General features: G+C 42.7%; 1 long non-coding RNA gene across 3 annotated transcripts in view; it reads right to left on the bottom strand.

The window, feature by feature from the left end:
- The window catches only part of LOC103878799, a 137,999-nt gene that overhangs the window by 41,327 nt on the left and 69,063 nt on the right, over positions 1-27,609 (bottom strand). For 2 of the 3 annotated variants that reach the window (XR_639148.4, XR_002517866.2), the window contains 2 exons: positions 26,949-27,137; positions 25,972-26,292 (listed from right to left, as the gene is read on the bottom strand). This is a non-coding gene — a long non-coding RNA (uncharacterized LOC103878799). Of the gene's footprint in view, positions 1-25,971; positions 26,293-26,948; positions 27,138-27,609 lie in introns of those variants that run through there. The other variant, XR_001896067.3, reaches the window with a different exon arrangement.

The raw sequence follows: 27,609 nt of genomic DNA, 5'->3' as shown, positions 1-27,609 counted from the left end.
GAATGATTCACAGAACTCAGGAAGTGCTATACTTACGGTTACAATTTTATTATAGCAAAGAATATAAACTCTAATCAGCCAAGGGAAGAGATGCAAGAGCAGATTTCAAATGATATCCACTTGAGGAGCTTCTGGTTATCATCTCCCCATGGAATCATGGAGTCTTGACCATAATGTATGATAATACATAGTACAGATGCCCTCTGACTTAACAATGGAATTACCTCTCGATGAACCCATTGAAAATACTGCAAATCGAAAATGCATTTAATACACCTAAACTATGGAACATCACAGCTTTGCCTAGCCTACCTTAATTGTGTTCAGAATGCTTATATTAGCCTATATTTGGGCAAAATCATCTAATGTAAGGCCTGTTTTGTAATAAGGTGGTGAATATCTCATGTGATTTATTAAATACTGAATACTGCATAGAAATTGTGACAGTTTTGCATCACCATAAAGTCAAAAAATCTAAGTCAAACCATCCTAAGTCAGAGACCTTCTGTATTGCAACGTGAGAAGGTCACCTACAACTTTGGTGTTCAGAGTTTTTATGGGAATTCAATTATAACAAATGTTGGTATCTAGTTCTTTCCAGAGATCAGAACTGATGTGACATGACCCAAAGCCTTCATCATAAATCACAGTTAGACTGCCCAATGGCCAAAGCCTGTAAGTAAACAAAAACAGTCCTATCAGGCAGGACATTCCAGGGGTCTAGAGATCACCTCTTGGTAGCCATGGACAATGGCCAGACCTCTCTTTGGGGCAGGTTAATTTTTCATTACACAACTACTTTGCTCCTTTAGCATCTACCAGACTTTCCCACTTGGTTGTATTCTTCGTGTTTGTCTTGCCTGGCCAGCACTGTGCTATTATCATCCATGTGTCCATTCAAGTGTGGGATGGAGCTCAGGAGACATTTGCTTCTGTCTATGGTGAGCTTACCAGCTCTTACCCATTGCAAGATTCACCACTGCAATCACTATCCCTGCTACTGTGGTGGTAAATTTCATGTCTTTATTCCATTGTTGGGAAGGGACATCTGCTTTACAAAAGAGTTTCTCGGCTGGGTGTGGTGGCTCACACCTATAATCCCGGCACTTTGGTAGGCTAACGTGGGCAGATCACCTGAGGTCAGGAGTTCGAGACCAGCCTGACCAACATGGAGAAAACCTGTCTCTACTAAAAATACAAAATTAGCCAGGCATGGTGGCACATGCCTGTAATCCCAGTGACTTGGGAGGCTGAGGCAGGAGAATCGCTTGAACCAGAGAGGCAGAGGCTGTGGTGAGCCAAGATCACACCATTGTACTCCAGCCTGGGCAACAAGAGCAAAACTCCGTCTCAAAAAAAAAAAAAAAAAAGAGTTTCCCTTTGTGGCACTAGGGGAAGAGTCTACAATTGCCTTTCAAATACCCTTGCACAAATCAACTGCCTCCCTACTCTTGCACTTTAGGGCCATTATTAGTAAAATAAAGGTTACTTGAACACAAGCACTGTGATAGCATGACAGTTGATCTGATAACCAATAACCAATAACCAAGAGGGCTACTAAGTGACTAACAGGGCGGGGAGCCTATCAGCCTGGATACGCTGGACGGAGGGATGATTCATGTTCCTGGTGGGATAGGGCAGGACAGCACAAGCTTTTCTTTACTTTTTTTTTTTAGACTGAGTCTCGCTGTCTCTCCCAGTCTGGTGTTCAGTGGCGCGATCTCGGCTCACTGCAAGCTCCGCCTCCCAGGTTCACATCATTCTCCTGCCTCAGCCTCCTGAGTAGCTGGGACTACAGGCGCCCACCACCATGCCCGGCTAATTTTTTGTATTTTTAGTAGAGACGGGGTTTCACCGTGTTAGCCAGGATGGTCTCGATCTCCTGACCTCGTGATCTACGCGCCTCGGCCTCCCAAAGTGCTGGGATTACAGGCATGAGCCACTGCGCCCAGCCAGCACAAGCTTTTATCATGCTACTCAGAGTGACACAATTTAAAACATCTGATGCATTGTTTATTTCTGGAATTTTCCATTTAATATTTTCAGACCCCTGTTGACCATGAGTAACTAAAATCTGGGAAAACAAAACCACGAATAATTGGGGGGACTATTGTCCGCACCCGGCTCTGGTCTTAGGCCTCTTGAAGGACGCGGACGTGTCCTACTCATCTTTGATACCTCCAGTGCCTACCATGAGCTGGTCCCTCACAGGCATTCTGTAAACCAACTTCTCCAGTTCACCTGCTCAGGAATACACTGCATTGAATTTCTCTAGATGAGAGTTAGCAGAGGTGCCCCTGAATGCACACTAGCTCGGTCTTTATTTGGAAGTGTTACTCTGTTTACCGATACTACCTCTTCTAATCCTTGCACCTGTGAGATAGGTGCTCTTACTACCTCCATGAACAGATGAAGGAAGAAATTGAGGCATCTATAGAGAGCAACTTTCCTGAAGTCATCTAATCCCCAGGTGGCCCAGTGGGGATGAAACCAGGTCTGTTGGATTCCAGAGCTCCAAATACTTAACCACTATTCCGTAATGGCCTGGGGTAGTCCAGTGAGATCAATGGAATTATAGGTCATTTCCAGGAAAGGATTTAGTTTGAAATCATGCTTAGGGTTAAGAATGAGATTATAAAATGAAGTGACTTTGAATAATCTGTGAAGAGGTGAAATGAAAACTAGTGATTATGACTGAGAACGCACTAGAAGTAGAAAAAAAAAATGATCCTGGTTTTTAAAGTGGTAGGAAATCACTGTTAAGTCCATCTGGTGAAAAGAGATCATCATTAAATCCACATGTAAAATACAAGCTGAAACATTTGTGTGTTTTTTTTTCTGACCTTAGAGTAATCTTTACTTTGTAGCTCTCCTTTTTCTACATTTTTCACATTGAACGGAAAATGTAGCTCTGTATTTTAGGGTTAATTTCTTTCTTTTTTTTTTTTTTTTGAGACAGGGTCTTGCCCAGGTGAGAGTGCAGTGGCGTGATCACTGTTCGCTGCAGCCTCGATCTCCTGGGCTCAATTGATCCTCCTGCCTTGGCCTCCCAAGTAGCTGGGACTACAAGCATGCACCACACCCAAGTACTTTTTTTTGTTGTTGTTGAGAAGAGGTTTCGCCATGCCGCCCAGGCTGGTCTTGAACTCCTAAGCTTAACTGATCCACCCACCTCAGCTTCCCAAAGTGCTGGGATTATAGGTGTGAACCACTGCACCCAGCCTTCAGGTTAATTTCTGTTTTTATACATGTAATGTCATGTGCTGCATAATGAGGTTTGGGGCAATGAGGAACTGCATATATGACAGTGGCCTCATACAATTATAATGCCATATTTTTACTGCATCTTTTCCATGTTTAGATATGTTTAGATACACAAACACTTACCATTATGTTACGATTGCCTACAGTATTCGATACAGTAAGATGCTGTACGGATTTGTAACCCAGGAGCAATAGGCTATGCCATATAGCCTATGTGTATAGTACACTATACTATAGCATCTAGGTTTGTGTAAGTAAACTTTACGATGTTCACACAATGTTGAAATCGCCCAGCGACACATTGCTCAGAATGTCTCCCCATCATTAAGCAGTGCATGACTGTACACAATAGTATAAAAGGGTAGCATTGCCTAAAGATTTCTAATTTAAAAAAAAATCAGTTCCCTGCCTGATCCCTATACATTTCTACTCTCTCGAGACAATCACCTCAACTCTCAGCTGTTCCTTCTAACATTTATAACTGCTTTCTAAATAATATGTTTTTATTTAACTTCTTAGCTGATAGATTTGAGGTATAATCTATTGATTTCCCACCATCATAGATGAGGGTTTCCCTTTTCCATATCACCTTTTCCACTTCCCTTTCTCCCACCTTCCCTACGTAAGCATATCAACATCTTATATCTCTTTTTCTACCTAAGCATATTGACATTTTATGTTATATTTAAAGTCAGTGTTTATATTATTATGGCCAAGCAAATATTGTTGACAACCAAATCAAACAGTATTAAAGAGTATTCTATTTTCAACCACACCTCCTTTCTTGTATTTTAATTTTTCCTATATTAAAAATTGCCATGTTTTGGCCGGGTGTGGTGGCTCATGCCTGTAATCCCAGCCTTTGGGAGGCCGAGGCAGGCGGATCACCTGAGGTTGGGAGTTCGAGACCAACATGGAGAAACCCCTGTCTCTACTAAAAATACAAAATTAGCCGGGTGTGGTGGTGCATGCCTGTAATCCCAGCTACTCGGGAGGCTGAGGTAGGAGAATTGCTAGAACCTGGGAGGCAGAGGTTTCAGTGAGCCAATATTGTGCCACTGCACTCCAGCCTGGGCAACAAGAGTGAAACTCCGTCTCAAAAAATAAAAATAAAAAAAAATTGCCATGTTTTTTCATTTTCCTATTTGCCCATGAACCCATCCAGTTTTTCCCCAAGCGTTTCAATACCTCTGTCACTTACATATCACAATGTCTCCCCAATATTCACACATGTAATTTCCATAGTTTTCCTGGAACTCTTCCAGAACCTTCCTTTGTTCTGTCTGGGCAGAGTGCTCTCAAGAGCTGCATGCAACTGACAGTCTGGGAATTCCTAGCTTTTTATTTTTATGAGTCATTAAAATGTAGAAAACAAAACCAACTGAAACACACACACACACACCCCCAGTGTTTAACTATACCTTCTAAAGTTTGTTTTTTTTTTTTTCTTTTTTTTGAGGCGGTCTGGCGCTGTCACCCAGGCTGGAGTGCGGTGGCGATCTGCGGCTCACTGCAATCCATACCTCCCAGGTTCACGCCATTCTCCTGCCTCAGCTCCCGGTAGCTGGGACTACGAGCCGCCACCGCCCGGCTAGTTTTTTGTATTTTTAGTAGAGGCGAGTTTCACCATGTTAGCCAGGATGGGTCTCGATCTCCTGACCTCATTGATCCACCGCCTCGGCCTCCCAAAGTGCTGGGATTACAGGCTTGAGCCACCCGGCGCCCGGCCTGTTTTTTTTTTTTTTCACAAAATGGAAATCCTATTTGATTTTTTTTTTTTTTGAGGCGGAGTGCCAGCTCTGTCCGCAGGCTGGAGTGCAGTGGCGGATCTGCTCACTGCAAGCTCCGCCTCCGGGTTCACGCCATTCTCAGCTCAGCCTCCCGGTAGCTGGGACTACGGCTAAGCCACCTCATGGCCCGTTTTTGTGCACACCCCAGTAGAGACGGGGTTTCACCGTGTTAGCCAGGATGGTCTCGATCTCCTGACCTTGTGATCCGCCCGTCTCGGCCTCCCAAAGTGCTAGGATTACAGGCTTGAGCCACCGCGCCCGGCCCCCTATTTGATTTTTTAAAGTAATCTACGAACTCATTGTTTCAACAATTGGAAACTAAAGAGAGCAAACCAAGCATAATGCTGCTGTTCAACTTTTTGTGTTCTAACTGTATCCTTGAGTAACAAACTTACAGATGAGGAAAATTGAGGAAAATTTTCTCTTTATTTATTTATTTATTTATTTATTTTTTGAGACAGAGTCTCGCTCTGTTGCCCAGCCTGGAGCGCAGTGGCAGGATCTCAGCTCACTGCAAGCTCCGCCTCCCGGGTTCACGCCATTCTCCTGCCTCAGCCTCCCGAGTAGCTGGGACTACAGGCGCCCGCCACCTCGCCCGGCTAGTTTTTTGTATTTTTTAGTAGAGGCGGGGTTTCACCGGGTTAGCCAGGATGGTCTTGATCTCCTGACCTCGTGATCCGCCCGTCTCGGCCTCCCAAAGTGCTGGGATTACAGCCTTGAGCCACTGTGCCCGGCCAAATTTTCTCTTTATTAAACTCTTCCATCCAACAAGTAAGAATGTTTGAGTTAAAACAACACCTTCTTTTCTTTGAAATGGCGTCTTGCTCTGTCACCCAGGTTGGAGTGCAGTGGCACAATCTCGGCCCACTGGAAACTCCGCCTCCGGGGTTCAAGCGATCCTCCCGCCTTAGCCTCCTGAGTAGCTGGGATTACAGGTACCCACCACCATTCCCAGCTAATTTTTGTATTTTTAGTAGAGATGCAGTTTCACCATGTTGCCCAGGCTGGTCTCGAACTCCTGGCTTCAGGTGATCCACCTGCCTGAACCTCCCAAAGTGCTGGGATTACAGGCATGAGCCATCGTGTCCAGCCTAAAATAACACCATTTTGTAATTTTTTTTTTTTTTTTTTTTTTGAAACAAGGTCTTACTGTAACCCAGGCTGGAGTGTAGTGTCCCAATCATGGCTCACTGCAGCCTCAACTTCCCGGGCTCAAGTGATCCTCCTGCCTCAGTCTCCTCAGTAAGCTGGGATTATAGGCGTGCACCACCAAGCGTGGTTAATTTTTGTATTTCTTGAGGAGATGGGGTTTCCCTATGTTGCCCAGGCTAGTCTCAGACTCCTGGGCTCAAGTGATCCTCCTACATTGGCCTCCCAAAGTGCTGGGACTATAGGCACCACTGCGCTGGCCTGTATAATTATATATATATATATTTTAAGACAGGGTCTCACTGTGTCACCCAGGCTGGAGTGCAGTGGTGCAATCATGGCTCATTGCAGCCTCAACCTACTGGGCTCAAGCAATCGTCCCACCTCAGCTTCCTGAGTAGCTGGGACCACAGGCCCACCATGCCCAGCTAATTTTTCTTTTTTTCTTTTTTCTTTTCTTTTTTTTTTTTTAATATTTAGAGACAGGGTCTCACTATTTAGTTACCCAGGCTGGTCTTGAATTCCTGGGCTCAAATGATCCTCCCACCTCAGTAACCCAAAATATTGGGATTACAGACATGAGTCACTGCAGCCAGCCTTAAAGAGACTTTAAAGATAAATTGACAGATTGCAATATGTGGGCCTTATTTTGATCATGACTCAAACAAATATAAAATTATGACATTTGTGGCCAGGTGCAGTGGCTCACGCCTGTAATCTCAGCACTTTGGGAGGCTGAGGTGGGCAGATCACGAGGTCAGGAGATTGAGACCATCCTGGTTAACACAGTGAAACCCCGTCTCCACTAAAAATACAAAAAATTAGCCAGGCATGGTGACACACGCCTGTAGTCCCAGCTACCCGGGAGGCTGAGGCGGGAGAATGGTGTGAACCCAGGAGGCAGAGCTTGCAGTGAGCTGAGATCGCACCACTGCACTCCAGCCTGCATGACAGAGCGAGACTTCATCTCAAAAAAAAAAAAAAAAAAATGACATTTTTGAGACATTGAAAATTTAAGTGCCAACTAAATTTGATCATATTAAGCAATTCTTGTTTATAACTAATCCAACTATTTAAAAAATCCTTATCTTTTAAAGACATGTACTGAAATAATTACAGATAAATAAATATGATGTATTATCTTTACATCAGAATAATAGGGGAGTTTGAGACGGGGCAAGCAGGTGGAGGTACAGACGAAACAAAGTTGATCATTATTGAAGCTGAGAAATGGCACACAGGGGTTCATTATACCATTCTGTTTGCTTTAATATATGTTTGAAAGTCTCCATAATAAAAAGTTTAAAAATGTAATCTAGAGATAGTTATACCGCAAACTAAATTAGCTCTTCTAAAGCATGGGCTACCTATGCCAAAAAATGCTCAACCTGGCTGTGGTGGTTTTAGGACAATGGTCCCCAAGTTCTTTGACACTCATCCCATTAAGCAGTGGGCTCTATGTCCTCTCCTTTTGAATCTTGTGATTGCTCTGCCTAATATAGTACAGAGGAAGTGCTGGTGTGTGACTTCTGAGGTTGGGTCATTAAAGGTGCTGCAGCTTCCTCCTGGTTTTCTTGGGACCCTTGTCCTGTGGGAAGTCAGCCACCATGTAAGAAGTCTGACAACCTTGAGACCACCTGCTAGAGAAGCCATGTGTATGCAATCCAGGAGATAGTTCAAGCTGAGCTCCCAGCCAATATCCTGCATCAACTAGCTGCCAGCCAAGGCAGGGAGCCATCTTGGATGTGCAGCCCAATGTCACCTTCAAGCAACTGCAGCTCCAGCCAGCATCTGACTGCAGCCACCTGAGAGATCCCGAGACCAAACTGCCCATCAGTGCTCTTCCCAATTTCCTGACTGTCAAAATCATGAGCAAAATAAAGTGGTTTTGTTTGACTGGGTGTGGCGGCTCACTCCTGTAATCCCAGCACTTTGGGAGGTCAAAGTGGGAGGATCACTTGACCTCAGGAGTGTGAGACCAGCCGACATAACAGTGAGACTTCGTCTCTACAAAAAATCAAAAATTAGCTGTATATTGTGGCATGCACCTGTAGTCCTGGCTACTCAGGAGGCTGAGGCAGGAGGATTGCTTGAGACCAGGAGGTTGAGCCTGCACTGAGCTATGATCAGGCCACTGCACTCCAGCCTGGGTGACAGAGCAAAACCTTTTCTCAAAAAAAAAAAAAAAAAAAAAAAAACCCACAAAAAACAAAAACAGTTTTTTTTTACACCACTATGTTTTGGGGTAATTTTTTATGCAGCAATAGTAACTGAAACCATGATCAACTATAAGAACCAAAATTAAGGATATACAGAACAATAAAATTGCTTTTCACTTTTCAAAAGTATTAACATTGTGACTGAAAATGTCATTAATCTCTCTGGATATTTATATTCTCACTCATAAATTGAGGTGTGGAAAGAGACTTAAGTCACTTCTATTTTTTTCCCATTTTTTGTAAAAATAGGGCCTCTGTATGTTGCCCAGTCTGACCTCAAAGTCCTGGCCTCAAGTGATCCTTCCACTTTGGCCTCCTAAAGCTCTGGGATTACAGGTGTGAGTCGTAGTGCATCGCCAAGACTTTTCTAATCAATAACAAGTAGGCAGATGTTTATCTTACCTGAGTTTTCACTTATATGCAAACTTTTATTTAAACATTTCTTATTTATTAATAACTAACAAACATTCATTCTTTCAACATATATTTGACCCAGGAACTATTGCTAGTTGCCAAGCACTGTTCTTAGATCATTTAAGGGCACTCATTTATCCAAATTTAGGCATGGTATAACCAGAATAAGCCACCTGACTTTCTAATTGCTCCTTCTCCCAACCCTCTTCATGCTTTTGCAGGCTTAATAGAGTCAGCACTATGACACTCTTTTCATGGTTTTTCATCTTTTCAGAAGAGAAGATCTTTTTCTTCAGTAACTACCATATATGATACTGAATTCTGTTCATTTGAGCATATAAATATTGAGGAAACTGGCATTACATTCCCGGTAGTTCCATGGCAAAACTGCTTCAAAACAAATAAAATATATTATTCTGCACAATACTGTTTGGGATTCTTAGGGTACATTTCTGGACTGATATTTTGGAGTTTGGGCTTTCTTTTCAGAATGGAAATGAGAAGATCTAAATCAAATGAAGTGTTAATGTCTTTGCTAGGTGATACTGTGAGAATACAGGCCTAAGACAGACTAATTTGAACCTGGGCTCTAGTTCAAAAATGTTGTTTGCCTGACATGGTTTTATTAAAAAAAAAAAAAAAACAGTTTTACAAAGTTTATCCTATGAATGCATGTGTGTATTTTTTCCAATATAAAACACATCTACCAAAACAGAACAAAACAAAATAAATAAATAAATAAACACATCTACGCTATTTAAGTCAACCAATATGGTTAGTTTGCTTCCTCTGATAGTTTCCTAAGGCAGCAAAATAAATACAAAATCAAACTTGTTCTAAAGAAATTAGTACTATCCAGGTGTGGTAGTGCACACCTATAGTCCCACCTACTTGGGAGACTGGGGCGGGAGGATCCCTCGAGCCTAGGAGTTCGAGATTCCAGTGAGCTATGATTGGGCCACCACACTCCAGCCTAGGCAACAGAGCAAGATCATGTCTTTAAAATATATATATAGTACTTTACTAAGAACTAGGTTAGGAATTAGAAGGAGGGGCTGGGGGCGGTGGCTCACAACTGTAATCCCAGCACTTTGGGAGTCTGAGGCAGGTGAATCACTTGAGATCAGGAGTTCCAGACCAGCCTGGCCAACATGGTGAAACCCCGTTTCTACTAAAAAAATACAAAAATTAACTGGGTATGGTGGCAGGTGCCTATAATCCCAACTTGGGAGGCTGAGATAGGAGAATTGCTTGAACCCAGGAGGCTGAGGTTGTAGTGGGCCGAGATTGCACCACTGCACTGCAGCCTGAGCAACAGAGTGAGACCCCATCTCAAACAACAGCAACAACAAAAGGAATTAGAAAGAAAACTTCAGCTGGGCATGGTGGCTCACGCCTGTAATCCCAGCACTTTGGGAGGCCCAGGTGGGCGGATCACAAGGTCAAGAGATCGAGACCATCCTGGTCAACATGGTGAAACCCCGTCTCTACAAAAAATACAAAAATTAACAGATGTGGTGGCACGTGCGTGTAGTCCTAGCTACTCGGGAGGCTAAGTAGCTAGGAGAATCGCTTGAACCCCGGGAGGTGGGGGTTGCAGTGAGCCGAGATTGTGCCATTGCACTCCAGCCTGGCGACAGAGCGAGACTCCATCTCAGAAAAAAAAAAAAAAAAAAAGAACTTCATCTCCTTCTGGAGTTCATATTCTCTTCAGTACGTTTATCAGTTATAGCACTGTTAGTGTCTCCCAAATCTACATCTCTTGCCCAGGCTACCCCCTGGCTGAGCCCCAGACTTGCATATTCAACAACCAACCTGGTATTTCTGTTTGATTACCAGCTACAAAAACTAAGTCTAGCTACCAAAAAAAAAGGAAATTTATTGGAAAGCTGTGAGGACCTCACAGAGTAATAGGAATGGGAGAGGTTAAGGAGGCCGAAGAAGACAGAACATGACCTGGCACTTCCAGAATGTCTTTGTAATAGGAACTGCTCACCCACTGCTCAACCCTATGGTTTCTTCCATCTCTGTGTCACTCCAAACAAGATTCAAAGTCCTGGAGGGAGTTTGGCCAAGCTTGGGTTACATGGCAACTCTTTGACTGAATCAGTGTAGCCAGACTGGCAAAGACAATGTTTACTAAGACCTGTTGTTGAGGCAGAAGTGTGTAAATAGGTGCTCCCATGCACCACTGTTGCAAGTAAATTGCTCCTGCTTTTTCTGGGAGTCAATTAGATAACATACCAAATCTTTTTCTTTCTTTGTTTCTTTCTTTTCTTTTTTTTTTTTTTTTGTACATACTCTTTAATCGAGAAACACATTTAAGATTTTTTTCTAAGGAAAATAATCGATTGAGTGAGCAAAAATAAAGATAGTTGTTTATTTTATTATTTATTTACAGTAGCAAAATTGGAGATGTCCTAATTGCCAACAATAGGAAATGTGTTAAATAAATGATGATATAACCATATGTTGAAGTGCTTTATAGCCATTAGAAATTATGTTATAGACTCCCATTTGTTTACATGGATACATGTCCATTTTGTATTGTTAAATGAAAAAGGCAGGCTATAAACAGTATTTGACCCTAGTTTTAAAAAATTAATATACATATGGTTTGTTTTTTGTTTTTTTTTTTTTGAGATGGAGTCTCACTCTGCTGCCCAGGCTGGAGTGCAGTGGTGGCACAATCTCGGCTCACTGCAACTTTCGCCTCCCTCCAGGTTCAAACAATGCTCCTGTGTAATTCTTATATTTTTTTAGTAAACACGGGTTTCACCTTGTTGGCCAGGCTCATCTTGAACTCCTGACCTCAAGTGATCTGCCCACCTCAGCCTCCCAAAATGCTGGGATTACAGGTGTGAGCCATGGCTCCCAGCCTGTAATTTTTTTTCTTAAGAGACGGGGTCTTTCGCTGTGTCACCCAGGATGGAGTGCAGTGGTACAGTCATGGCTCACTGCAGCCTCAAACTCTTGGGCTTAAGCAATCCTCCAGCTTCAGCCTCCTAAGTAGGTAGGACTACAGGCACCTGCCACCACAACTGGCTAATTTTTTTTTTTTTTTGGTAGAGACGAGGTCTTGCTATGTTGTTCAGGCTGGTCTTGAACTTCTGGGCTCAAGAGATCCTTCTGCCTTGACCTCTCAAAGTGTTGGGATGAGAGACATGAATCACCACACTCAGCATATATGTGTATGCATTTTTTGTTTTGTTTTGTTTTCTGGAGGAGGGGAGGACAGGGTCTCACTTTGTCACCCAGGCTGGAGTGCAGTGAAGGGATCTCAGCTCACTGTAGCTTCAACTTCCTGGGCTCAAGCGATCCTCCCCCTCAATTCCCCAAGAACCTGGGACCAAACCATGCATAATTATACCCAGCTAATTTTTGTGTCTTTTGCAGAGACAGAGTTCGCCACGCTTCTAGGCTAGGCTCAAACTCCTGGACTAAAGCAATCTGCCTGCCCTGGCCTCCCAAAGTGCTGGAATTACCTGTGTGAGTCACAGTGCCTGACCTATATATGTATTTTTAAAGTTCAAAAGAACTTAAATCTTTGGCAAGCAAGCGTGTTTTCACTTCTAAAATCAGAAAAGGCCAGGCAAGGTGGTTTATACCTGTCATCCTAGCACTTCTGGAAGCTGAGGAGGGAGAATTGCTGGAGGCCAGGATTTCAAAACCAGCCTGGATAACATAGTGAGACCCCATCTCTACAAAAAATCAGCCAGGCATGGTGGCATATGCCTGCAGTACGAGACAGAAGGATCGCTTGAGCCCAGGAGTTCAAGGCTGCAATGAGCTATGGTCATTTAGAGACCCTGCTCTCTAAAACATAAATAAATTAGTAAATTAATAAATGAACAATAAAATAAAATCAGAAAATCAAAAACTAAAGAGTGTTAACAAAGTAGACTCATTATTTAAATGTGCTTGAAATTCTTTTGATATAGATTATTTCCATAAAATGGTATCTCTCACATTTTTAAAAACTCTTCTATAGACCTGGTGATTAGAAGTATGGTATCTCACTTTTAACTTTACAATACAGTCTGTGAGCATTTTTTTTTTTTTTTATGAGACAAGAGTCTCACTCTGTTGCCCAGGCTGGAGTGAAGTGGCGCAATCTTGGCTCACAGCAAGCTCTGCCTCCCGGGTTCACGCCATTCTCCTGCCTCAGCCTCCTGGGTAGCTGGGATTACAGGCACCCACTACCACACCCAGCTAATTTTGTTTTTGTATTTTTAGTAGAGACGGGCTTTCACCGTGTTAGCCAGGATGGTATCCATCTCCTGACCTCATGATCCACCCGCCTCAGCCTCCCAAAGTGCTGGGATTACAGGTGTGAGCCACGGCACCCGGCCGCCAGTGAGCTTTTAATTGTCATGATGGTACCCTATTTTTTTTTTTTTTTGAGACAGAGTTTCACTCTTGTTGCCCAGACTGGAGTGCAATGGTGTGATGTTGGCTCACTGCAACCTCCACCTCCCGGGTTCAAGCGATGCTTCTGCCTCAGCCTCCCAAGTAGCTGGGATTACAGCCACGTGCCACCACACCTGGCTAATTTTTTGTATTTTTAGTAGAGACGGGGTTTCACCATGTTGGCCAGGCTGGTTGTGAACTCCTGACTTCAGGTGATTTACCCGCCTCAGCCTCCCAAAGTGCTGGGATTACAGGCGTGAGCCACCGTGCCCAGCCCAATGGTACCATATTAAGAATAACAGCCTTCGTGATAGTGATAGTTAACATTTATGCACTGCTAGGCACTGTTTTAGCTTTCTATGCATTTCTCATCCAGTGCTCACCACAACCTTATTAGGTTGATACTGCATAATTATTTGACCTACTTCACAAATGAGGAAACTAAGGCCACCTATCAAGTCACTGGAAAGTCCAGGACTCCCACCCAACTAGAGTTAAGTCCAGAGCCTATGCTTTTAATCTCTATGCTAGATTTCCTCCATAATTAGGAAATTAAGTTTGAGCGAGTTCATTTATTTAAAGCATTGCCTTGTTCCAAAAAGGATTTCAGGCATCTGGTTAAGTAAATTGTCCAAGATCACCCAGACAGTAAGTGGCAGTGCCAAGAATCAAAACTCTTTTTTGAACGAACTGTATAAACTAAGCGAGCTAACACAGATGTAGACTCACATCATGTATTTCCTCCTAAACATGAGAAGGGGAAATGAAGGCTCTTTCTTTGGCCAGTTTTCATGTTCATTCTAGTTGGATGTGTTTTCAGCCGTAGAGCGCCTTTATCATTTGAAAAGGGACAGAGTAGGTTAAGAGGAATTCATGAATCACAGGACTGGGCAGCAAGCACATGGCTGCCCATGGTGGACACAGGAAAGGAAAAGCCTGAGGCGATCCTAAGATGTGTGCTTGGGACATGACAGACGACCTGGAAACACTGCTTAGTAATAAGCGTCTTCAGGAGGAAAGGTAAGAAAGAGGAAAGAAGGGTAAAATGAAGAGATCAAGGAAGAGCTAGGAAGCCATATCGTATGATAGGTGGAGGGAAGGTAATGGGAGACATGTATAGCTGTCCAGGAGTGAGAATAAAAATAATAATTGGCCAAGGTGGGAGGATCACTTGAGGTAAGGAGTTCAAGACCAGCCTGGGCAACATGGTGAGACCCCCACCCCAACATCTCTACAAAAAAACGTAAAAATGAGCAGAGTATGGTGGTGCACGCTTATTGTCCCAGTTACTTGAGAGGCTAAGGTGGAAGGATCGCTCGAGCCCAGGAGATCAAGGCTGCAGTGAGCCATGATCACACCACTGGACTCCAGCCTGGGCAACAGAGCGAGACCATGCCACTAAAATAATAATAATAATAATAGGCCGGCATGGTGGCTCACGCCAGTAATCTCAGCAGTTTGGCCAACATGGTGAAACCCCATCTCTAATAAAAATACAAAAATTAGCCAGGCGTGGTGGCAGGCACCTGTAATCCAGCTACTGGGGAGGCTGAGACAGGAGAATCGCCTGAACCCAGGAGGCAGAGGTCGCAGTGAGTAGAGAGCACACCATTGCACTCCAGCCTGGGAGACAAGAGCAAAATTCCGTCTCAAACCATCATCATCATCATCATCATCACCACCACGGTAATTGGATTTGAGAGTGCCAGGTTTCAAAGGAGAAAAGTATAAAAAGGTAAACACTACCAGAATATTCTTTTTTTTTTTTTTTTAAAAAGTACATATTCTAAAGATATTCTAAAGTATCTCAAATCAGGGATTGCCCCTTCAGGTCTGAGTGAGTAACATTTTTGCCATTTCCTCTCAGTCTCCTCTGTTTTGGGTCCACAGCGTCCTTCTTCTTAAGACAAGTACTGAGTCCATTTTCTTTTACCTCTAAGTCCAGATAGGTTTGTGTAAAGAACTGTCTTTTCTTGGCAATAACTTGAAAAATAAATAAGATGAAGTATACACTCGTTCTTTTTTGTATGGCTGAAAAATGGAACATTTGCTTTCGGTTTGAATTATTACAAAAACATTGCAGAACTTGTCCTAATCTTTTTTTTTTTTTTTTTTTTTTTTTAAATGAAGGAGCCTGTCTCAATTTAGTATCCTTAACCAAACATGATTTAGTCCCAGGGCAAGAACTGGTTATAAAGAAAATACAGCTATTTCAGTAACAGCTCTTTAGTCCTGGCAGTTCACGGAAAGCTAACTATGAAGCCGTTTGAAACTCTTCTCATTAAGAACCATGATGTTGGCCGGGTGCGGTGGCTCATCCCTGTAATCCCAGCACTTTGGGAGGCCGAGGTGGGTGGATCATGAGGTCAAAAGATTGAGACCATCCTGCCCAACAAGGTGAAACCCCATCTCTACTAAAAATACAAAAATTAGCTGGGTGTGGTGGCGCATGCCTGTAATCCCAGCTAATCGGGAGGCTGAGGCAGGAGAATTGCTTGAACCCAGGAGGCAGAGGTTGCAGTGAGCCAAGATCTCACCACTGCAATCCAGGCTGGTGACAGAGCAAGACTCCATCTCAAAAGAAAAAAACAACAACCGTGAAGTTTTACTTAAGTTGGACTTTGCTACTCTGGATAATGTAAAACAGAAGTCACTTATTGAGAGGTAGGGACAGGAAGAGGAAATGGTTGACCTGTAACAAGAGTTCTCCAAAGGTGACAGGTAGGCTTATTAACCTCCTGGGACCTATATTTATTTAGCAACTTGAGCTGACCAGCACGTGTGCTGGGTAATGTTTAAATCATTAGAGTGCATGTATACGAACTTAACATTACAGGAATTTATTTCCTCTCCCATTGCTGCTTTCTGGACATTTCCTCTTTTTTTTTTGCCTAAACTATGCAAACAACATTCCCAAAAAAGGCAACTCAACACAGGTTGGTTGGATAGAATTCTGTGGAATACTGATCATTAGGACTTCTCCTTTACCATGAGAACTACACAAAGAGTTCTCTGTTTTAAGTAACTGAATCTGGGGCAAAGAAATGTCCACATCTATTTGAATTTAGTTTGGAGTTATTCCTTCTCTCTACAAAGAGGGTATAATGTATATATTTGTTTAAAAATATATATATTATATATATATATATTTTTTTTTTTTGGAGACGGAGTCTCGCTCTGTCGCCCAGGCTGGAGTGCAGTGGCCGGATCTCAGCTCACTGCAAGCTCCGCCTCCCGGGTTCACGCCATTCTCCCGCCTCAGCCTCCCGAGTAGCTGGGACCACAGGCGCCCGCCACTTCGCCCGGCTAATTTTTTTTTTGTATTTTTTAGTAGAGACGGGATTTCACCGTGTTAGCCAGCATGGTCTCGATCTCCTGACCTCGTGATCCGCCCATCTCGGCCTCCCAAAGTGCTGGGATTACAGGCTTGAGCCACCGCGCCCGGCCTATATATTATATTTTTAAATGTAAGTGATTTAATCTTGTTTTAAGGATTTAAAAAATTTTCTGAAATAATTAGAGTTGCAAATTCCACAAAGTTAGCAAAAACATGATGTTATAGAAATGTACAGAAATATGCACATAGTAGAAAATGTAAGTCTGGGCACAATGGCTCACGCCTATAATCCCAGCACTTTGGGAGGCCCAGGTGGGTGGATCGCTCGAGGTCAGGAGTTCGAGACCAGCCTGACTAATGTGGTGAAACCCCGTCTCTATTAAAAATACAAAAATTAGCTGGGCATGGTGGCATGAGCCTATAGTCCCAGCTACTCAGGAGGCTGAGACAGGAGAATTGCTTGAACCTGGGAGGTGGAGGTTGCAGTGAGCCGAGATTGCACCACTGCACTCCAACCTGGGCGACAGAGCAAGGCTCTGTCTCAAGAAAAAAAAAAAAAAAGAAAGGGCCGGGTGCAGTGGCTCATGCCTGTAATCCCAGCACTTTGGGAGGCTGAGACGGGTGGATCACGAGGTCAGGAGATCAAGACCATCCAGGCTAACACAGTGAAACTCCGTCTCTACTGAAAATACAAAAAAATTAGCCGAGCGTGGTGGTGGGCGCCTGTAGTTCCAGCTACGCGGGAGGCTGAGGCAGGAGAATGTCATGAACCCGGGAGGCAGAGCTTGCAGTGAGACGTGATCCTGTCACTGCCCTCCAGCCTGGGCGACAAAGCGAGACTCCGTCTCAAAAAAAAAAAAAAGAAAGGAAAAAGAAAACGTATATTATGATAGCCAGTGACTAAAAACCTAACCTAAACTAAATTTAATCCCGCATTGGCTGCTTCATAAAACCTCAGGTCCAGTACAAACAGCCCTAACACAAATGCAACAGTATTTGCATGTATTTGCATGCCCTAACACAATGCAGTATTAGACTTAAATGCCCAGTAAAATGATTGGAGACCTAGCAGATCTGTGCCCTGATACTATTTTTTAAATTATGCCTGATAAGAAGCTCTAAGAAACAGTGAAAGAAATATGACTCATTCCACAAAGACATTTTTATAAGGGAAGTGGATTTAGAATTTAATGGTGACATTTAGTCATTATAAAGTAGATAATTTCATGAAGAATAATTTGATATTTATAACACCATCATTGTCAATTAAATCAGTAAAGAGTAAAAGTGAATCAAAGATCCTTGATGAGCAAAGTATGATGAAGTGGAACCTCAGTAAAGGCACAGTTAGCTGTTAGGAGAGAAGAAATAGACTGGGCGTGGTGGCTCACGCCTGTAATCCCAGCACTACGGGAGGCCAAGGTGGGTGGATCACGTGAGGTCAGGAGTTTGAGACCAGCCTGGCCAACATGGTGAAACCACGTCTCTACTAAAAATACAAAAAATTAGCTGGGTGTGGTGGTGGACACCTGTAATCCCAGCTACTTGGGAGGCTGAGGCAGGAGAATGGTGTGAACCTGGGAGGCAGAGGTTGCAGTGAGCCAAGATCGTGCCATTGCACTCCAGCCTGGGTGACAACAGTGAAATTCCATCTCAAAAAAAAAAAAAAGGAGAGAAGAAATAGAGTGGAAGGTTTTAATTGCTGTAGTTGTTTTTAGATCCATGTGTTTTTAGATCTGGTACTTGTTTTTAGATTGTTAGGTCTGCATCATAACAGAATCAGACTTGGATTAGTTAAGTACACATAAAGTTCTGATTTCTCATGGCCAAACCTTCTTGCACATTTCATTGTCTCTATTTTTTCTCTTTGGATTGCTCATCTAATGCACTAGTTTCTCTTCTGCAAGGCTTCCTTAAGATTTTGTTTTGTTACAATTTTTGGTTGGTGGCCCATCCTGAAAGACAGTTGTTTACTACATTCTAAAAAAGCCACAAACAAGGAGTGTCTCCATTGTTCCTTGGTTACACATTCTAGTCTATTCAAATTGTGGACCAACTTATTTTTCTGTTGTTTGTAGTCTGTAGCCTAATATACTCTGTACTACCTTCTGAGGACAGTATGGGTTTTGCAAATGGCAGAAACATATGTAAATAATCAAGCTACATTGTATAATATATTGTGCCAAGAATGGATTGTTTCACACATGGTGTGTTGGTGAAGAAATAAAACCTTGAAAGTAAAGTGTTTTCTATTAGGCTACCTAATATAGAAATGGTTTATGCCCGAGGGCAAAAAATTCATTGATGCTTAGACATAATCTATTGACTTTTAATTAAAACCTTGCTTATTTTACAAGTGTAAATCCATGAGCTAAATCACATTTTGAGTCTACAGATTTATGACTGGAATAATGCTGAATTAACCCTTGTAAATGTGCTTTCTTAGAATAATAGCATTAGCTCCAAAATGCATGTTATTTGATTGCCTTATTGCACCCAAAATAAAGTTATTGCAATTTGGCAATACCATAAACCACATATCTTAATTAAAAATAGCACATATTATATAATAAAGTATGTTCCACAATTGTTCCCAAGATCCTAGCATCTGGAAATGCATTCACAGTATCATCTGTATAACAAAAAAGTATTTCATTTTTCAGACCAAAAAGATAAAACTTTAACCGTAATTTTTAAGGCTGATTTACAGAAACTGCAATATATTGTTATAAGGCTTATTTTCTTTGAAAATGTCTGCTTTGCGTTTTTATTTATTCCTTGGGTTTTGTAGCTTGGTAAAACACAAATGGCAAATATATTTATCTAAAAATTTAAAAATGTTTTTCTCCTGAGTCTTCTAACTCCCTAGTTAGAATTTCAGAAGATCAAAAGGAAAGGAAAAAATAAACACTAATTTATTATAGGATAAAAGAACATAATCCCTGACTCATTTACTTCTAATTAAGACCTGCATGAGACCATAAAAATAGAAATATGTTTATGTAACTCATTTAAAATCTAACCAAATCCAGAGAAAACATCAACCTCTCCTAGGTGTATCAATACACAGTTTTGTAATATAAGAAAAAAAAGTGGCCAGTTAAAATGAGATCCAATGGCAATTTCCTTTTCTTACAATAGTTTTTTCCTATCAAATACAGCTAAGAAGCCCTTGCATAAGAACCCAAACACACGAAGTTATCATCTACAGATGGTGGTTTGCCCCTACGTATTACGGGAAAATATGCAGAGACATTCGTGCGTTCATTCACCCACAAAGACGTAGTCAGCAACCAGGCCATGCCAAGCACTGGGCTCAGTCCATCCAAATGCCAAATGCCTAACAGAATAGGGTGAATTATCAAGTCTGTCTGCAGTGAATCTTACGTGTATCTGTAGATTACCTTTCATTTTCACTCCATCGTTTCACTGAAATTCCTATTTTTAGATATTTTCTCGCATACTAAAGGCTGAATATAACTTTTAAGAAAAAGACTAATTTTAGATCTTCCACCGTGTAGGCTCAGTTTGAAATGTTCTCTTTCACATTGCCCTAAGTGAATTATCCTGCGTTTTCAGTTCCAAGGCTGTCAGGCCGGATCTAAGCCCTGTTTAAGTCAGTCTGTTGAAAGGGTCAGTAAGACATCTGTGAATGTTAAAAGCATGTGGGTCAGTGCATTGCTTTGATCAGGGATTTTTGCCCAACTAAGAGGACTGAATTTTGACTGAATTCAAAATCATAGATCATTTGGTGGCAATTAATACAGTACTCTTCTTTCTGGGATATTTGCCAATGTACCTGTCTGTCAATGTTAATCTCTCTTTGGCCAAAAATTTAGATTTTTTTCATAGCTTTTTAATTTTTGTAGCAATTCCCTTCCCTTTGTAATAGTCTCTATTTGTTAGTATTATTCATATTAGACTTTCTAAATGTGTTTCTCTTTTTTTAACTTACAGTCACATCCATATTTTAGCTGCTTGATTGTAATTCTGTGACACCAGTGAAATAGGATTCTCCAGTATTAAACCAAGGTGTCTCTAGGGTAACAGAGCAGAGAAGTGGTAGGGCTTGATAGATGAGGCTCTGAGCCACCTGAAGTATTATGTGGCAGGTGACCAGGAATATTCAAAGGCACTATAGAGTTTCAAGGAAGGATAGTCTTTGAATGAACATATATTGAAGAAACAAAATGCATGTAGAACAGAGCAAAGCATAGTATCTTTTAAAAATATATTCATATTTGAGTGTAGATGCATAAAGAAACACTGAAGAATAGACCAAAAAACAAGAATTGTTACCCATGGAGGAAAGAGGGGCAAAGGAAGGAATGGAACCTATTTGTGTATACCTTCCTATTTAGTTTTGATTTTTGAATCATGAAACACACAATTAAAATAAAAATTACTTGGAAGATCAGGATCTTCAATCAGTAGACTGAGATCCATAGAGCTATCTCTAGGCCTTTCCTGGTAGACCCTCATGCCAATTGCTCCCACCGGCTCCATGAATTCTCAACCCAGTGAATCCTCTCCTCCTCAAGCACCACATTTTCCTGCAAGCTCCACGTGCATCTGATGCAGGTGTCAGAAAACTCAACCCTAACTGATTAAGCAAAGAAAGGGAATTGATTGAGGTAAACTGAAAAGTCCAGGCCTAGACCTTCAGGCACAGCTTGACTCAGGAATTAAGCTAGAGAACACTAGGATCCAGTCCACAGCTCTGCTTCCTCAGAGTTGGTTCTGTTCTCAGACCCTGCCAGTGGTCACCAGCAGCTACAGGCTATCAACATTACGACAACCAATTACAGAAGAAAGATCCACTTTTCCTCTAATAGCTTCCATAAAAGTTCCAGAATTGAGTCTTACGGGCTTTGATTGGCCCAGTTTGAATCCTTTGCCCATCTCATCAATCACTGTCGCCAAACAGAGCATGCCATCATTGGCCTAGTCTGGGTTACGTGCCCCACTGTGGGTACAGGAGTGAAGTGCTTCATTTGAAGTGCATAGGTAGAAAAGTGAAACTGGGGTATATTGTCAGGAAGGGATGTTAGATATTGGACAGTAAAAACACTACTCTTGGCTGGGCATGGTCGCTCACGCCTGTAATCCCAGCACTTTCAGAGGCCAAGGCTGGCGGATCACCTGAGGTCAGGAGTTCGAGACCACCCTGGCCAACAGGGCAAAACCCTATCTCTACTAAAAATGCAAAAATTAGTCAGGCATGGTGACGGGTGCCTGTAATTCCAGCTACTCAGGAGGCTGAGGCAGGAGAATCGCTTGAACCCAGGAGGCAGAGGTTGCAGTGAGCCGAGATTGCAGCCACTACACTCCAGCCTGGGCGATAGAGTGAGACTCCATCGCAAAAACAAAACAAAACAAAACAAAAAACAACCAAAAAACACTACCATGTTCTCAAGCTGGAGTGCAATGGACCATCTTGGCTCACTGCAACCTTTGCATCACAGGCTCAAGTGATCCTCCTGCCTCAGCCTCCCAAGTAGCTGGGACTACAGGCATGAGCCACCATGCCTGCTTAATTTTTGCAATTTTTGTAGAGATGGGGGTTTCACCATGTTGGCCAAGCTGGTCTCGAACCCCTGGCCTTAAGTAATCCACCCGCCTCAGTCTCTCAAAGTGCTGGGATTACAGTCATGAGCCACTGCGCCCGACCTAAAAAAGCAGCTTTTCAAAAGAGATTTGAGACTCCTGATTTAAAATAAGGGATTTTTTTGGCCTGAAATGGGCTATCCAGAGTACACTGTACTTTTCAAAGCAGGTCAGAAAAATTGCTGTTCTAATCAAGAAAAAGCAGAAGTTCATGAAAAGTGCTTATATTCCAAAAACTGAAGTTTAGGAGCCAGGGAATGATGAGTAGTTTGATAGAACTGTTTTGTTGAGTTAGACCAGACAATAAATTATTTTTGTGGTTTTTTTTTTTTTTTTTTTTTTTTGGTATAACACCTCGGTATTATTTAGACCTTGAAACTTTCTTTTAATATGTATTATTCCTGATCAATGACCATAGGCAGTCTTTAAATACTCCACAAGGAATAGATGGAAAGGAGGCATCTTTCCAAGAGAAATTCTCAAACCAAAGTATTCCTTAGCCAGTTTCTGCCCTGTTATTCCATGGCTGGTCTCAATTAGCTTTCTGCCACCGTCACACGTTTGTGAAAATGGCAACAGTGGTAATGAACATACCCATAGGCCCATGGAAGATTTCCATTTTCTCTTCATTTCTGGCACCACAGGAACACTTCAGTCCAGTCCAGCACACACAATCAATTCAAGTGCACGCATAAAACTCTACTATATATAGTATGAGTATGAGTGGATTCCAGGATGCAAACTATATATAGTTGAGCTAAATAACGAGTTCGCTCTCATGTTACTCAGCTGGCAATGTTTGAAACGTTAAACAGTTCTTTCCAGTCACTCCTTGTTGAATGCTGGTTCTCACTGGTGCTCTTTTGTGCACCCTTGTTTTCAGCTGGCCTGTCTTCTTAAGTCCGTTTCTGGACTTTGGTCAAGTGAGAGCTGTTTCTTTTTTTTTTTTTTTTTTGAGACAGAGTCTCACTCTGTCACCCAGGCTGGAGTGCAATGGTGTGATCTCAGCTCACTGCAACCTCACCGCCCGGGTACAAGCAATTCTCCTGCCTCAGCCTCCTGAGTAGCTGGGATTATAGGCGCCTGCCACCATGCCTGGCTTTTTTTTTTTTTTTTTTTTTGTATTTTTAGTAGAGATGAGGTTTCACCATGTTGGCCAGGCTTGTCTCGAACTCCTGACCTCGTGATCCTCCCACCTTGGCCTTCCAAAGTGTTGGGATTACAGGTGTGAGCTACCGCACACAGCCCTGTCTAACTTTTATGTACAGGGATGGCTCTGGCATTTCCTTCTTTATTTTTATTTTTATGTTTTTAACCCTATCCCTGGTGGTAGGTGAGGCTATGGTATTTTTAGCCAGGAAAAGCTCAGGGCAGCAATCTGGGGGCAATCAGGGCAGCACAATGGGGGAAGCTTGAGGCAATTCCCTGGAATCTTTTTAGATCTGGAGGATGCTGATGGAGATTACAGAGGAGGAAGGGCTAACGGACCCACCCAAAGCTATCTTTTGGTGCTATCACTACCCACGCACATCTTTTTTCTTTCGTCTTATAAAAACTGCTCATTCTGGCAGGCTCTCACCCAGCCAGTTAAGCCAAGCTCACCCAGTAGGAAACCTCAAAATTGTCTCTGAACTTCCCATTTCCATCAGAGGGGCATTAAAGGGTGCCACAGACATTTATTTGGCCATGGGGATGCCAACATGAACAAGATGGTCCTCGTCCTCAAGTTGTTCACAGTCTAAAGTGAAGTAGAACCAGGTACAGTGGCTCACGGTAATCCCAACACTTTGGGAGGCTAAGGTGGGAGGATCACTTGAGGCCAGGCATTTGAGACTAGCCTGGGCAACATAGTGAGACCCCATCTCAACAAAAAATTTAAAAATTAGCGAGGCATGGTGGTGCACGCTGGAAGTCCCAGCTACTTGGGAGGCCAAGGCAGGAGGATCCTTTGAGCCCAGGAGTTTGAGGCTGCGGTGAGCTATGATCATGTCATTGTACTCAAGCCTGGTTGGCAGAGTGAAACCTTGTCTCTATCAAAATAATAATAATAATAATAATAATAATAATAATAATAAAGTAGGGTAGGGGTAAAGGGACATACACAGACAGACAAGCTACATGCATGAGCTGTATTAGCAATGAGTGGTGCGTTATAAAAGTCACAGTATGGGAGCATGGGAAGGTTCTGTTTACCTCATATGTGGTCCCTATTTGTATCTCCTCTCTCTCATCTATAGCAGCTCATATTTTATTCTTTCCCACATTCCATTCATTAAACAAATGCTTGTTGAGTCTTGAGTCTTTGCCAAGTGCTGGGGCTACAGTGGCGTTGGACTTGTATTCCAATGGAGAGAATCAGATAATAAGGAAGTACACAAATAAGATATTATTTAGTGAAACAGAAAACAGGCTAAGGGATAGAAAGTGACCATTAGGGGAGGTAAAATGGGGAAAGGTTGCAACAATGGGCACAGAGATCTCTCTGAGGAGGTGACATTTGAACTAAGATCTGATGGGCAGGTAAGAGGTAACCAAGCATGAGAATATCGGGGAAGAGCAGGGCTGGCAGGTGAAACTGGAAGGGGAAGACCGAGCGCGATGTCTATGGTATTGCAGGAATGGAAAGAAGGCCATGGTGACTAGGGCCTAGTGCCACAGGGAAGAGTGACAGCAGCTGAGATCACAGAGGTCATCAGAGGCAAATCAGGAGGGCTGGAAGACCTTGATAATCAGGTGTCTGAATTTTATTATCAGTGCAATTAGGAGAGGGGAATGTACTTTTCCTATTATCAGATATGCATGTTTTTTATTCAGGGTATCCTTGTCAGCATATAAAGAAACAGAATTAGTGATGAAAATATTGATTGCTTGGTGAGTACAGAATTAGAGCAAAGACACATGAAAGGTCTTGAGGGATATTTGACATAGGCTCTCCAAGGGTCCACAGCACTGGGGATTTTCTTTTTCAAATATCTGGATATTTGTGAGCATCAGGTATACTAAACTCTCTTGAACAAAGTTTAACTCCTCAAGTCTCCTTGTTTTTAGGGTAGGCAGGAATCCATGCCCTTTTGTCTGTATTCTTTTATCACACCATCACCTTTCCTTACTTCCACAGCCTTTGTTACATTCCCAGTTATAGATGATATTTAATCACCTCAAGAATCTAGTCCAGGCCGGGCATGTCGGCTCACACCTGTAATCCCAGCACTTTGGGAGTCCGAGGCAGTAGGATCACATGAGGCCGCGAGTTTGAGACCAGCCTGGCCAATATGGTGAAACCCCATCTCTATTAAAAATAATAATAATAAAAAAGTAGCGGGGCATAGTGGCACACGCCTGTAGTCCCAGCTACTTGGGAGGCTGAGGTAGGAGAATCACTTGAACCTGGGAGGCGGAGGTTGCAGTGAGACAAGATCACCCCACTGCACTACAGCCTGAGCAACAGAGCGAGATTCTGTCTCAAAAAAAAAAAAAAAAAAAAAAAAAGTAGTCCAAAATCTATCATAAACTGGATCCTGATGGGAAGTATACAATTATATAACTTATCCATGGTTAGTAAATAATTTCAGCTTCAGTCTCGGAGAACGAGACCCGCGTCCCACCCCCGACCAAGTCGGGCTTTTGGCTTGGGGGCTAGTTTTCTTTTCAGGCTTGTCACTCTGTAATCACTGACCACCATATGCATATGGTTCTGATGTAAACTAAAATCTTTATCCAAAGTCTCTATCCACCTGGCAACTTTTGAACCCATATGAAATAAGCAGGGTAGTGACTCTTCTTTTGAGACCTCATTTGTTCATTTATTCAAGTACATGGAGCCCCAGGCAGTACACTGAGTACAAGGGATAAAACAGATGTATGATGTACTCCTAGCCCCCTAGTCTGACAAAGCTTTTATGTGTATCTCTGGTTCTTAAAATGAACAAATTGTCCACTTACAAACTGTATACTTACAACTAATCTGGATGTACAGGGCTTGTGCTCCATGCAGCTTGCAAATATCTGTCTTGAATTATTCTCTGCAGACTAACAGCCACCACAGCTTCTGGTTGCTCCTCTCTCCTCCTTGTCCTCCTTCCCACCTCCAGAGCTCTTGCTGCTGTTGCCATGACAGCCAGAAGGAAAAGCTTTGGAACCTTATCTCTTACTATGGGCCTATGTCTCCCCATGAGGACATTATTGTCTGTCACTCCAACTGGACTCTGGGGCTTGCTCTTTAAATATACCATGAAGTCATGTTAAAATTGGAACTCGAGGGGCAAGATTATGACAGTATTTAGTCAGGGACCTAGGAATTCTCAAATCTTGTTTTTGACTAGCAATCCTTTTCTTCAAAGAAAATATGTGCACTTATGACAAAGCAGGGTATAGGGATGCTTTTTACTAAGTGGGGCTTCATGTCTAAGCCCCGAATAGAGTTTTAACAGGTTCATACAGACCTCATGGAGGTCTCTTTTGGCATAAGCCGGGTTGACCTGAGATGCCTACTTGACCACTAACAGATTAGAAAAAAAGATCCTCCAGCTCAAACTTGTCAACTGGGCTCCAGGTTCAGGCAGCCATCTGCCGGCTTGATATTTCCCTGGATGTCTCGTGGACATCTTCATCTTAAAAATCTTTCCATCCTTATTCCTCCCCTAGTCTTCCTCCTCTCCATAAACAGCTTCACCCTCCAGACAGAGGCCCAAGTCAGCAACCTGGGAGGCTTCCCTGACTCTTCCCTTCCCCTTGCCTCCCCGCATGCCCAATCCTTACCAAGTCCTGTGGCTCTATCTCCAAAATAAAACTCGCAGACGTCTGCTCTTCTCCATCACCACTCCCACCACTTCAGACTAAAACGTAGTCGTCTTCCGTCTGGATTATTTTGATCACCCTCGGACTGTTCTCCCTGATTCTATTTGTTTTTCGCCCAGTCCTTCTTCACAGAGCAGCAAGCGCGATCTTCTAAAAAGATAAACCAGATTGTATGACTCTGCTCTTTAAAACTCTTCTTGGCTTCCCACTATACTTGGAATAAAAACCATCGTCTTCACCTTGGCCTACAGGGCCTGCCCTGCGTTCTCTGAGCTCCTGTCCAGCTTCGTCTCTCCCACTCTCCACCTGGCCCCTCCTCCAGTCACATTTGTATTCCTTCCACTCTCCATGTGGCTTGCAAATATGTCTTTTGTTTCCTCCAAAGTCAAACAGCTGCCATACGTCCTGGTTTTCCCACAAAGCTCTTTTCCCACCTCCAAGCCTTTACACCTTCAGCTCCTTCTGCCTGGAACACATGTTCCCTGTGCTTTGCCTGATCTTTGTACGGTGGCTGTTTCCTTCTCAACCCTGAGGTCTCAGTTAAATGGCACCTCCTCAGCGAGGCCTTCCCTGACCACCCTATCCAAAACTGCTCTCCCCCATGAGTGATTCTCTGTCAGTG

This window comes from Papio anubis, chromosome 17, assembly GCF_008728515.1.
Source record: "Papio anubis isolate 15944 chromosome 17, Panubis1.0, whole genome shotgun sequence".
Taxonomy (NCBI): Eukaryota; Metazoa; Chordata; class Mammalia; order Primates; family Cercopithecidae; genus Papio; species Papio anubis.
Note: the sequence above shows the minus strand (reverse complement) of the source record. Positions and strands in the feature narration are given on the sequence as shown.